This window comes from Triticum urartu, chromosome 7 (genome assembly GCF_003073215.2).
Source record: "Triticum urartu cultivar G1812 chromosome 7, Tu2.1, whole genome shotgun sequence".
Classification (NCBI taxonomy): Eukaryota; Viridiplantae; Streptophyta; class Magnoliopsida; order Poales; family Poaceae; genus Triticum; species Triticum urartu.
In genome coordinates, this window is record NC_053028.1 from 621,228,177 (window position 1) to 621,242,659 (window position 14,483).

Here is a 14,483-nt window from a genome sequence, read left to right on the forward strand (position 1 = left end):
GTCTTGGCATGTGGCCACGTTAGAACAATGCACATACCTGGACATTAGGGGCTTCTTACAAAGGGCACTATTTAGGCCCGGTTTACACCATAAAGACTGAATAACTTAGGGAGTGTTCGGCGTCACGAGTTTGGCGTTATATGCATCAGCTCTGAATCATGTCTCGGGTCAAATGTTGGGTTTTCCCGGCTCCTGTGTTTTGCTGCCTTACGTTCCGCTCTATCGGCTAAGGCGGCACGAGGAGAACTACTGCGATTGTGCCCTGGTTCATCCGGACGAGCACCTCAGTAGAGAAAGCCGAAAACTGACTGTCATGATATAGCGCGAGACTGGTCAACCACTCGATGACCTATCAGAATCCTAGAGTTCCTCCGCCTTAACGAAGGGCCGTTTCCCGGTCGGGCATGTATGCACCCCGAACTCGGGTGAGTGCGGTGCCACCAGGGGCTATATAGTAGCCCCACTGTCAAACTCATATGGCTAAGTCAAAGTGCTAAAGCATTATAGTCCGGTTGCCTAGTTCGCTGCGCTCTCACCTCCTAAGTAGGACCAAGACATTGGATTAAGTGCGAATACGCGTCTTCTGCGAACACCCCAACATTATATGCGTGGGGGCTGAAGCCGAAGACTGCAATCTTTCAGGTTATACACATGTATACATAAAACGGCCGCACAGGAGGCATCACAATACTTTCGGGCAAAAGTATAAATACAGCCTTGATAAAATTAATAAAACATTGTTTTTACAATGGGAATACATGTCACTCAAACATAATATTCTTAGAGCACTGGGCCTCTATCAAACGAGCACCCTCAAGAACTTCTTCAAATAGTGCTCGGCAGCCACTCGGCCTATGGCCGAACCTTGCGCCGCAACAGTGGTAGCATCCATTTCCGCCCAGTATGCTTTGACACAGGCAAAGGCCATTCGCGAGCCTTCTATGCACGCCGACCTCTTCATCGCATTGATGCGCGGCACTGCACCAAGGAACTGCTGCACTAAGCTGAAATAGCTGTTCGGCTTCGGGTTTTTCGGCCACAGGTGATCTACGACGGACCTCATGGCAAGTCCGGACAATCTATTGAGTTCGGCCCATTCGGCAAGCTGATCAGTTAGTGGAAGCGGGCGCTCTGGAATGTTAAATTGCGACCAGAATAGCTTGTCCACTTCATGATCTATTTGATCTCGGAAGTATTCGGCTGCATCAACAGCACTCGCCATCAAATCCAGATATGCGTCTGCCGAACTCCACAGCCGATCTAGAGGGGTGTACCGCAGATCTCCGAATTTCCCCCGCAGCAAAAAGGGCTTCCCAGCCACAATATCACTGGCTTCACGCAACTCCTCCTTCTTCGCTCTCATGACAGAGCGGGTGTCTTTGGTCGCCATCGTGGCCTTTTCGAGGTCCGTTGCCTTCGTTCGGTTTTCTTCTTCAAGGACCTGACAACGGTCGGCAGTATCTTTTAACTCTATAGCCATCTTGGCCATTTCCTCTTTGCTCTCGCATTGCGCAGCCTTCTCGGCTCTTAACTCTTCGACCGCCTTCAAAGCAGCCGCGTTACTACTCCTTGCTTGTTCTTTGGCTCAGGCAAGTTCTGCCCGAAGGGTTTCCACGGTGGCAGCTCCATCTGCAGTCACAACATATTAAAGATACTGGCATCATGCTTGTCTTACTATGTGACATTCACCAGAAAATATCACTTACCCTGTGCCTCGTCAAGCCGCTTGTTAACAAGCTCGATGTCGGCATCCGCCACATCCAGTTGCCGCTTTAGTTCGACAAACTCATAAGTCCGGCTAGCCACCGGAGCTTCCACCACCTGCACATAAAGGCGGTATGGTTATTACCTAGAACTACGATCCTCTATTTGCCACCGTTCTCGGTGATAACCAGAGTCTCAGGGGCTACTATCTACACCGGGCACACCTAAAAATGTGCGGTACCATCACAAAGGTATATCATTTTACGTACCTCAAAGCCCTTTAGTAGACTCATAAAGGCGTCATGCAACCCGCTTTCGGCGGATGAGATCCTTTCCATCACTGTACCCATTAACGTACGGTGTTCTTCCGAGATGGTCACTTGCTTTAGCCGATCCGTCAGTGTGTCCGACCGCATAACAGACGGCGCCGGACTCTTTTGTCTGCCCTCTTCATGAGCCGGATGCTGGGGACTTCGGGTGACTATGGGATTATCTTCTGGCCTCACCGGACCCTGAGAGTCCCTCCGTGACGATACTTCATGGTTGCCTGCTTCTTGTGCTGGGGAGTCCGGGGGTGGCGTTTCGCTCTCCATCATCTCCGGAAGAAGGTCCCCTGAAGACGAGCTCTGTCGAGAAGGGCTAAGATCTGAACTACAAGATAAATGCTTCGGTTATTTTCCTCGGAAGTAAGGTAGAATATCTCTACTATTAAGTAAATTTTGATCACTTACGACCCGTTAGAGGGCTGATCCCCGTACGAACTTTGTGCGGCAAAAGCACCCTCCGAGACGGGATCCTCTGGTGGAGTTTTCTTCACCCGTTTGGAAACCTTGGTTTTCGGATCATCAGAGGTAGTCCCCTTCCTCCCCCGGGGCGAAGGAATGTCAGACTCCTTCTCTTGGCTATCCTCCCTCATGGAGGCGCTCCTTCCTTCGGTTGGAACAGATAGCGGTGGAGGCCCGCTTTGGCCCTCTTTATCCCTCCTTCATCTTCCTTTGCGGGCACCAGGAAAGGTGTTGGCTCGAGCATCTTTTCCAGCACCGGATTGTCCAAACCTTCAGGAAGGGGAGCCAAACACTGGATCATTTTCGCCTTTGCTATCCAGTCCTGGTCAAAGAGAGATCCTTTAGAATGATGTCCTGATAAAAGAAAGACAGTGTGTTTGGCTAGAGGGTTACTTACTTGGGCCGCGGTGCGGTTGCTGCTCAGGCCCACGTCCTTGGAGGTGTCCGGACACTCTATCTGGGGTTCGAAGAACGACTTGTACATCTCCTCGTGCGTCAGGCCGAGGAAATTCTGAATAGCGCGCGGTCCTTCTGGGTTGAATTCCCATAAACTAAGGGGCCGGCGTTTGCAAGGCTGGACTTGACGAACCAACATGACTTGCACTACCATAACCAAACTAAAATATACCTCGAAGAGATCCCGGATGCGGCTCTGCAGTATGGGCACGTCCTTGGCTGGACCCTAGCTCAGCCCCCTGCTGATCCATGACATCAGTTGTGGTGGAGGGCCCAAGCGATGGAGGATGGCATCCACCGGCCCTGGAGGCTGGATCCGGACATGATTGAAGGCCCGAAGCACCTGACCTGGGCTTTGGGTGTTAGAAATCGAGGCGGGGGAAGGATTCGATTGAGCATGGGAGGAAAAAAAGTAAAAACATTGACCCTTTATAAAGAGGGTGAATATCAAGCATCCTCCTCGTGGCCGTTTGGGACTTGCCTAAAATCTAGGAGTCCTAGGTGCGGTTGGGTTACCCATGCCCTATTGATGAGAATCCCGTAATAAGGGGGACACGATCTCTGCTTTGACAAGACGTGTCAAAAAACTGCCTCACGTTATGTGCGGGGCTAGTTAAAGGAAATGGTTCGAATAATCACCGGGCCATGGCATAATATCATGTTGCCAAAAAAAGTCAGCAGATTAGATTTGTGGAAATATTATTATCTCTACGGTGGTATGTGGAACTTATTTTGCAGGGTCAGACACTATCCTTGTATTCATATTTTTCCATGGTGTATTCGGAGGAGGATCCCGCCTTGCAATGCCGAAGAAAATACTGCGCGCCGGACTCATCGTCATTGAAGCCTGGTTCAGGGGCTACTGAGGGAGTCCTGGATTAGGGGGTCTCCGGACAGCCGGACTATGTCCTTTGGCCAGACTGTTGGACAATGAAGATAAAAGATTGAAGACTTTGTCTCGTGTCTGGATGGGACTCTACTTGGCGTGGAAGGCAAGCTAGGCAATACGGATATGTATATCTCCTCCTTTGTAACCGACCTTATGTAACCCTAGCCCTTTCCGGTGTCTATATAAACCGGGGGGTTTTAGTCCGTAGGACAAGATACAATCATACCATAGGCTAGCTTCTAGGGTTTAGCCTCTCCGATCTTGTGGTAGATCAACTCTTGTAATGCTCATATCATCAAGAATAAATCAAGCAGGACGTAGGGTTTATCTCCATCAAGAGGGCCCGAACCTGGGTAAAACATCGTGTTCCCTGCCTCATGTTATCATCCGCCTTAGACGCACAGTTCGGGACCCCCTACCCGAGATCCGCCGGTTTTGACACCGACAGGTATTTTGATGATGTCCTCAAGGGATCCCGCATTGTAGAGGGCCAGTGCTCAAAAGACATTATCTTTGAGTGAGTACCTTCATGTTATCCCCCCTGTATGATGAAAACAAGACTGATGTGTAATATAATGCTTGCTGTTTATTTTGGAATTTTACCTCCTGTGCGACCGTTTCTATTAAATCTTAGAGTTGGCCAGTCATCGGCTTCAGCCCCCACGTAGGTAGTACGGGGTGTTCAGGATGGAATCTAAGCACTCTTGATCCAAGAAATTGGTCTTGAAGGAGGTGTTTAGCGCAACAAACCAGGCAATCAGACTATGTGGCTTTATCACCCTCACTTAGCCATATGAGTTTGACAATAGAAATGTAGGCGCAGCCCCTAGTATTCGTTAGTCCGGACTAGAGTGTTGTAGACACCTGATCGGGTGAAGGCCGATCCGTCGCATAATGCGGAAAATCGCAAGAGTTTTTAACCTCCGAAGAGATGACCGGCTCACGCCGCATCATGACAGTCAGTTTTCGGCTTTCTCTACTGAGGTGCTCATCCGGATAAACCAGGACACAATCGCAGTAGTTCTCCCTTTACTACCCTAGACGATAGAGCAGAATGTAAGGTAGTAAGAACAGGAGCTGGGCAACCCAACTATTGACCAAAGACATGATTCGGAGCCAATGCATATAATGCTAAATTCGGGTGGCCGAACTATACTGTAAAAGTGTTCGGACTTGTTGCCATAGCATGGGGCGCAATAAAGCCCCTGGCGAATTACGACGTACCAAAGTGTACAGATGCAAAAATAGAAATAAAAATGAAGTAGTAAGCTAGTGGCACGTAAGTTGGGCCACAAATTGTTTCCATTATAATTTTTCTTAATACGTCAAAGCATATTTGTACAAATAGTGCGATAAGCAACAATGGCTATTTAACATGCCGAGACCAAGGGGGAGCTGCGTACGGATCCTGAACACAGGTAGAATGATCGTTAATAAGAACATCTAGAGATTTCCCCACACGTCTGTGCTACTTGCCACCTTGGTATACCCGTCCTTCGAAGGGACCGATTATCAGGCCGTCGAGAGGGGCCTGTGAAAAGAAACCTGAAAGGGATAAAAAGAAAATTTAAAAGTATGTGTGTCCCGGGAAGGTCGAGCCATATTGTGGACCACGGTATGGTAATGCCTCCGTCTCTGCCCATGGTATTTTTAGTGCGTAGTTATGTACGCGTGGTACGTATGCCGCCACTTGATCGGAGCTGAGACGGAGGTTGAATTGCTAGTCTAACTCCTGATGAGCCGGACTGTCATGCTGCGGAGTAGTCCGGACCCGTTTGACAGTGTCTGGGAGTTTGGCTGCTGAATTAAAGTTCTGCTTTAAAAGGCCGCTCTGTACTTCCGCTGCCAGGGCCGCGGTGTGCTCCTTGGTATGGAGGGAGCGCTCCGTGTTTCCATTGAATTTTATGACACCGCATGGTCCGGGCATAGTGTGACACCGCGTTGAATCGAGCAAACGCGGTTCGTCAGAGTAGTGCGTGATAGCCGCTGCGGAAGGGGACGATATCGAAGATTAACTCTTCGCTTCGGAAGTTGTCCGGAGATCCAAAGACGACCTCCAATGTGATTGAGCCTGAGCAACGGGCCTCTACACCTAGTATAACTCGTTTAAAGGTAGTTTTGGTGGGCTTGATCCTTGATGGATCGATGCCCATTTTGCGTACTGTATCCTGATAGAGCAGGTTGAGACCGCGGCCACCATCCATGAGGACTCGAGTGAGGTGGAATCCATCAATTATTGGGTCGAGAACCAGTGCAGCTGAACCACCTTGACGGATACTGGTCGGATGGTCCCTGCGATCAAAGGTGATCGGGCATGACGACTGATACGTCCATCTTGCATCATGCTTTTATATCAATATTTATTGCATTATGGGCTATTATTTCACATTATGTCGCAATACTTATGGCTATTTTCTCTTATTTTACAAGGTTTACATAAGGAGGGAGAATGCCGGCAGCTGGAATTCTGGGCTGGAAAAGGAGCAAATATTAGAGACCTATTCTGCACAACTCCAAAAGTCCTGAAACTCCACGGAATGCCTTATAATAAATAATGAAAAATCCTCGCCAAAGATGAAGACCAGGGGGCCCACACCCTTTCCACGAGGGTGGGGGGCGCCCCCCTAGGGCGCACCCCCTTACCACGTGGTCCCCCTGGTGGCTCTCCGATGACCATCTTCTCCTATATGAAGTCTTTCATCGAGAAAAAAAATAAGAAGCAACATTTCGGGACGAAACTCCGCCGCCATCAGGCGGAACCTTGGCGGATCCAATCTAGGGCTCCGGCAGAGCTGTTCTGCCAGGGAAACTTCCTCCCGGAGGGGGAAATCATCCCCATCGTCATCACCAACGCTCCTCTCATCGGGAGAGGGCAATCTCCATCAACATCTTCATCAGCACCATCTCATCTCAAAACCCTAGTTCATCTCTTGTATCCAATTCTTGTCTCCAAGTCCGGGATTGGTGCTAGTAAGTTGCTAGTAGTGTTAATTACTCCTTGTAGTTGATGCTAGTTGGTTTAATTGGTGGAAGATCATATGGTCAGATCCTTTATGCATATTATTACCCCTCTGATTATGAATATGAATATGCTTTGTGAGTAGTTACGTTTGTTCTTGAGGACAAGGGAGAAGTCTTGCTATTAGTAGTCATGTGAATTTGGTATTCGTTCGATATTTTGATGAGATGTATGTTGTCTAGCCTCTAGGGGTGTTATGTGAACATCGACTACATAATACTTCACCATTATTTGGGCCTAGGGGAAGGCATTGGGAAGTAATAAGTAGATGATGGGTTGCTAGAGTGACAGAAGCTTAAACCCTAGTTTATGCGTTGCTTTGTAAGGGGCTGATTTGGATCCATATGTTTCATGCTATGCTTAGGTTTACCTTAATACTTCTGTTGTAGTTGCGGATGCTTGCAAGAGAGGTTAATCATAAGTGGGATGCTTGTTCAAGTAAGAACAACACCCAAGCACCGGCCCACCCACATGTCAAATTATCAAAGTATCGAACGCGAATCATATGAACGTGATGAAAACTAGCTTGACGATATTCCCATGTGTCCTCGGGAGCGCTTTTCCTTATATAAGAGTTTTCCAGGCTTGTCCTTTGCTACAAAAAGGATTGGTCCACCTTGCTGCACTTTATTTACTTTTGTTACTTGTTGCTCGTTACAAATTATCTTATCACAAAACTATCTGTTACCACTTATTTTAGTACTTGCAGAGAATACCTTGCTGAAAACCGCTAATCATTTCCTTCTGCTCCTCGTTGGGTTCGACACTCTTACTTATCGAAAGGACTACGATAGATCCCCTATACTTGAGGGTCATCAAGATTCTTTTCTAGCGCCGGTGCCGAGGAGTGAAGCGCCTTTGGTAGGTGGAATTTGGTATGGAAAAAATTATATAGTGTGTTGAAATTTACTGTCACTTGTTACTATGGAAAGTAATCCTCTGAGGGGCTTGTTCGGGGTATCTTCACCCCGACCAGTAGAGCAAAGAGTTGCTCCTCAACCTACTGAACCTATTGAAGATGAAATTCCTTATGAGTATCCTTCGGGTATGATAGAAAAACTGCTAGCTAATCCTTTTACAGGAGATGGAACAAAGCATCCTGATGAACACCTAACATATGTGGATGAAGTTTGTGGATTATTTAAGCTTGCAGGTATACCCGATGATGTTGCCAAGAAGAAGGTCTTCCCTTTATCTTTGAAGGGAGACACATTGATATGGTATAGGCTATGTGATGATACGAGATCATGGAACTATAGAAGATTGAAATTGGAATTTCATCAAAAGTATAACCCTATGCATCTTGTTCATCGTGATCGCAATTATATATATAATTTTTGTCCTCACAAAGGAGAAAGCATCGCTCAAGCTTGGGGGAGGCTTAAATCAATGTTATATTCATGCCCCAATCACGAGCTCCCAGGAGAAACAATTCTTCAAAAAATTTATGCTCGGCTTTCTGAAAATAATCGCACCATGCTCGATACTTCTTGTGCTGGCTCTTTTATGATGAATACTATTGGATTTAGATGGGATTTATTGGATAGAATTAAACGCAACTCTGAAGATTGGGATCTCGACAAAGGTAAGGAGTCAGGTATGACACCTAAGTTTGATTTTGTTAAATCTTTTATGGATACCGATATTTTCCGTAAGTTTAGCACTAAATATGGACTTGATTCTGACATAGTAGCTTCTTTCTGTGAATCTTTTGCTACTTATGTTGATCTCCATAAGGAAACGTAGTTTAAATATCATCCTCCCATAGAAGTAAAAGTAGCTGCACCAATTAAAGTTGAAGAAAAGACTGTCACTTATAATGATCCTATTGTTCCTACTTGTTATGTTGAGAAACCACCTTTCCCTGTTAGGATAAAGGATTGTGCTAAAGCTTCAAATGTGGTTCGTAAAAGCAATATTAAAACATATACACCTCCTGAGCAAGTTAAAGTTGAACCTAATATTGCTATTGTTAAAGATCTCTTGTCTGATAATATTGATGGGCATGTTATTCAGTTCTGCGGTGAAACTGCTAGAATTGCTAAACCTTGTGCTAAAGATAAACATAGACCTGTGGTAGGCGTGCCTGTTATTTCTGTTAAAATAGGAAAACATACTTATCATGGCTTATGTGATATGGGTGCTAGTGCTAGTGTTATACCTTACGACTTGTATAAAGAAATCAAGCATGAAATTTCACCTGTTAAGTTACAAGATATTGATGTCACAATTAAACTTGCTAATAGAGATACTATTTTAGCAGTGGGAATTGTTAGAGATGTTGAAGTCTTGTGCGGGAAAACTAAATATCCTGCTAATTTTCTTGTTCTTAGTTCCCCACAAGATAGCTTTTGTCCCATTATATTTGGTAGACCCTTCTTGGACACTGTTAATGCTAAGATAGACTGCGAAAAGAATGTTGTTACTATTGGCTTGGATGATATGACTGATGAATTTAATTTCTCTAAATATAGTAAACAACACCATGAATAAGAATTTCCTAGTAAGGATGAAATCATTGGTCTTGCTTCTATTGCCGTACCTCCTAGTGATCCTTTAGAACAATATTTGCTAGACCATGAGAATGCTATGTTTATGAATGAAAGAAGGGAAATAGATGAAGTATTCTTTAAACATGAACCTATGCTGAAACACAATTTGCCTGTTGAAATCCTAGGGGATCCCCCTCCACCTAAGGGTGATCCCATGTTTGAGCTTAAACAGTTGCCTGATAATCTTAAATATGCTTATCTTGATGAAAATAAGTTATATCCTGTTATTATTAGTGCTAACCTTTCAGAGCATGAAGAAGAAAGATTATTGAAAACTCTTAAGAAGCACCGTGTTGCTATTGGATATACTCTTGATGATCTTAAGGGCATTAGTCCCACTCTATGTCAACATAAAATAAATTTGGAAGCAGATGCCAAACCAGTTCGTGACCATCAACGACGTCTGAATCCTAAAATGAAAGAAGTGGTAAGAAAAGAAATACTAAAGCTTCTGGAGGCAGGTATAATTTATCCCGTTGCTGATAGCCAGTGGGTAAGTCCTGTTCATTGTGTCCCTAAGAAGGGAGGTACTACTGTTGTTCCTAATGATAAAGATGAATTGATTCCACAAAGAATTATTACAGGTTATAGGATGGTAATTGATTTCCGCAAATTAAATAAGGGTACTAAGAAAGATCATTACCCCTTACCTTTTATCAATCAAATGCTAGAAATATTATGCAAACATACACATTACTGCTTTCTAGATGGTTATTCTGGTTTCTCTCAAATACCTTTGTCGGCTAAAGATCAATCAAAGACTACTTTTACATGCCCTTTTGGTACTTTTGCTTATAGATGTATGCCTTTTGGTTTATGTAATGCACCTGCTACCTTTCAAAGATGCATGATGGCTATATTTTTTGACTTTTGTGAAAAGATTTGTGAGATTTTCATGGACGAATTTTCCGTCTATGGATCTTCTTTTGATGATTGCTTGAGCAATCTTGATCGAGTTTTGCAGAGATGTGAAGAAACTAATCTTGTCTTGAATTGGGAAAAGTGCTACTTTATGGTTAATGAGGGTATTGTCTTGGGGCATAAAGTTTCTGAAAGAGGTATTGAAGTTGATAAAGCCAAGGTTGATGCTATTGAAAAGATGCCATCTCCCAAGGACATCAAAGGTATAAGAAGTTTCCTTGGTCACGCTGGATTTTATAGGAGGTTCATTAAGGACTTCTCAAAAATTTCTCGGCCTCTGACTAATTTATTACAAAAAGATATGCCATTTGTCTTTGATGATGATTGTGTAGAAGCATTTGAAATACTTAAGAAAGCATTAGTCTCTGCACCTATTGTTCAGCCACCTGATTGGAATTTACCCTTTGAAATTATGTGTGATGCTAGCGATTATGCTCTAGGTGTTGTTCTAGGGCAAAGAGTAGATAAGAAATTAAATGTTATCCATTATGCTAGTAAGACTCTAGACAATGCTCAAAGAAATTATGCTACTACTGAAAAAGAACTTTTAGCAGTTGTATTTGCTTGTGATAAGTTCAGACATTATATTGTTGATTCTAAAGTAACTATCCATGCTGATCATGCTGCTATTAAATATCTTATGGAGAAGAAAGATGCTAAACCTAGACTTATTAGATGGGTTCTCTTGCTACAAGAATTTGATTTGCATATTGTTGATAGAAAAGGAGTTGAGAACCCCGTTGCAGACAACTTATCTAGGTTAGAGAATGTTCTTGATGACCCACTACCTATTGACGATAGCTTTCCTGATGAACAATTAAATGGCATAAGTACTTCTCATAGTACCCCTTGGTATGCTGATTATGCTAATTACATAGTTGCTAAATTTATACCACCTAGCTTCACATACCAACAAAAGAAAAAGTTCTTCTATGATTTGAGACATTACTTTTGGGATGACCCACATCTTTATAAAGAAGGAGTGGATGGTGTTATTAGACGTTGTGTACCTGAGCATGAACAAGAACAGATCCTACGCAAATGCCACTCCGAAACTTATGGAGGACACCACGCGGGAGATAGAACTGCACATAAGGTATTGCAATCCGGTTTTTATTGGCCTACTCTCTTCAAGGATGCCCGTAAGTTTGTCCCATCTTGTGATGAATGTCAAAGAATTGGTAATATTAGTAGACGTCAAGAAATGCCTATGAATTATTCACTTGTTATTGAACTGTTTGATGTTTGGGGCTTTGATTATATAGGACCTTTTCCTGCCTCTAATGGTTATACACATATTTTAATTGCTGTTGATTATGTTACTAAGTGGGTAGAAGCTATTCCAACTAGTAGTGCTGATCATAACACTTCTATTAAAATGCTTAAAGAAGTCATTTTTCTGAGGTTTGGAGTCCCTAGATATTTAATGACTGATGGTGGTTCACATTTTATTCATGGTGCTTTCCGTAAAATGCTTGCTAAGTATGACGTCAATCATAGAATTGCATCTCCGTATCACCCACAGTCTAGTGGTCAAGTAGAATTGAGTAATAGAGAACTCAAATTAATTTTGCAAAAGACTGTCAATAGGTCTAGAAAGAATTGGTCCAAGAAACTTGGTGATGCATTATGGGCCTATAGAACTGCATATAAAAATCCTATGGTTATGTCTCCGTATAAAATGGTTTATGGAAAAGCATGTCACTTACCTCTCGAACTAGAACACAAGGCATATTGGCTATTAAAGAGCTCAACTATGATTTTAAACTTGCCGGTGAAAAGAGGTTATTTGATATTAGCTCACTTGATGAATGGAGAACCCAAGCTTATGAAAATGCCAAGTTGTTTAAAGAAAAGGTTAAAAGATGGCATGACAAAAGGATACAAAAGCGTGAGTTTAATCTAGGTGATTATGTATTGCTATACAACTCTCGTTTAAGATTTTTTGCAGGAAAACTTCTCTCTAAATGGGAAGGCCCCTATGTTATCGAGGAGGTCTATCGTTCCGGTGCCATAAAAATCAACAACTTCGAAGGCACAAATCCGAAGGTGGTAAACGGTCAAAGAATTAAACATTATATCTCAGGTAATCCGATAAATATTGAAACCGTAACACCAGAGGAATACATAAGGGACACTTTCCAGAATGTTTCAGACTCCGAAAAGGAATAGGTATGTGGTACGGTAAGTAAACCGACTCCAAAACAATTTTAAGGCAATATTTCTCCGTTTTGGAATATTTAGAAAAATAGAAAATTAAATAGCAGTCCGGGAAGGACACGAGCGCCCCCTACCTCATGAGCACCTCGTGTGCCTTCCGGACTCCGTTTTCTTGCACGGTACGTATTTTGGTCGGTAAAAATTCACTATATATTCTCCCGAAGGTTTTGACTCCCGTATCACGCAAATATCCTTTGTTTTTGTTTTGAGTTGTTGCTGCTGCAGATTAGAGCAAGATGTCTTCTCAAGAGTCAGTCGGGGAGAGCCGGGTATCTAATCCAGCACCGGAACCAAGGGCAAAGAGCGACCCTGACCACTTTGGGCCAGCAATGGAGGAAGAGATGGAGGCTGACTTAATGAGGGTAGATGCCATGGAGGATCAAGAAGTCACCTCTCGCTTCCGAGCTGGGTTCACGATGGGGGAACTACAGAGCTCAGCTATTCCAAACTCGGTTATCCCTTCCAATGTTAGATTTCTTTCTTATGAAAATATGAAGAGGGGTGTCACTTGTTCTCCTGCAGCTATGAAACACCCTTGGGTGCAAGGAGCTTTAGCCGTCACATGAAAGCTTCGTAAGGAAACAATGGACCTCAAGCAGCAAGTCAACAAGCTCGAGGAGGAGAATCGTATCCTGAGAGGAATCATCGCCAAGAATATTTCACCAACAACAAAGAAGGAGACATAATCACATGGGAATGGGCACTCCCCTTGGCAACCGCCAAGCTTGGGGGAGGTGCCCCGGTATCGTATCACAATCACAACTCCTATCTTTACCGTTTTCCTTAGTTCGATCCTATTAGTAGTATTTTGATCTAGTAAAATAAAGTTTATGGCATGATCTAGTTTTAAGTTTTGCTTTATGATCTCTCTATGTAATCGAGTCTGTGAGCTATATAATAAAGATTAATGTTGAGTCAAGGGCTTGATTTTCTTGCTATGATCTTGGGTGAATAAAAGAAAAGAGAAAAAGAATAAGAAGAAACAAAACTTCATATTGATCTTATTGATAGTAATGACTTCGCATAGAAAGAGTGTGATGATTAAAAGTTGTTGGGAGTTGGCAGACATAGCTTTGGTCATCGTTGCAATTAATAGTAAGTAATAAGGAAAGAGAGGTTTCACATATAAATATACTATTATTGACATCTTTTATGATTGGGAGCACTCATCAAAATATGACATGCTAAAGAGTTGATGTTGGACAAGGAAGACAACGTAATGGGTTATGTTTTCTTATATCTGAGATAAAGTATGTTGTCATGGATCATCCAACATGTTGAGCTTGCCTTTCCCCCTCATGCTAGCCAAATTCTCAGCACCAAGTAGAGATACTACTTGTGCTTCCAAATACCCTTAAACCAGTTTTGCCATGAGAGTCCACCATATCTACCTATGGATCGAATAAGATCCTTCAAGTAAGTTGTCATCGGTGCAAAGCAATAAAAAATTGCTCTAAATATGCATGAGTAGTGTGGGAGAAATAAGCTTTATACGATCTTGTGATGTGGAAGTAATAAAAGCGATGAACTGCATAATAAAGGTTCATATCACAAGGGGCAATATAAAGTGACATTCTTTCGCATTAAGATTTTGTGCATCCAACCATAAAAGCGCATGGCAACCCTGCTTCCCTCTGCGAAGGGCCTATCTTTTATTATCTTCTACCTTCTGCAAGTGTCGTGGTGATCTTCACCTCTCCCTTTTTCATTATCCTTTGGCAAGCCCAGCATGTTGGAAAGAACCTGATATATATATATATTAATATCTAATTGGATGTAGGGGGGCATGAGTTATTATTGTTGACATTACCCTTGAGGTAAAAGGTTGTGGGGCGAAACTATAAGCCCCTATCTTTCTCTGTGTCCGATTAAAACTCCGTAACCACAAGTATTGCGCGAGTGTTAGCAATTATGAAGGACTAGATGATAGTTGAGTA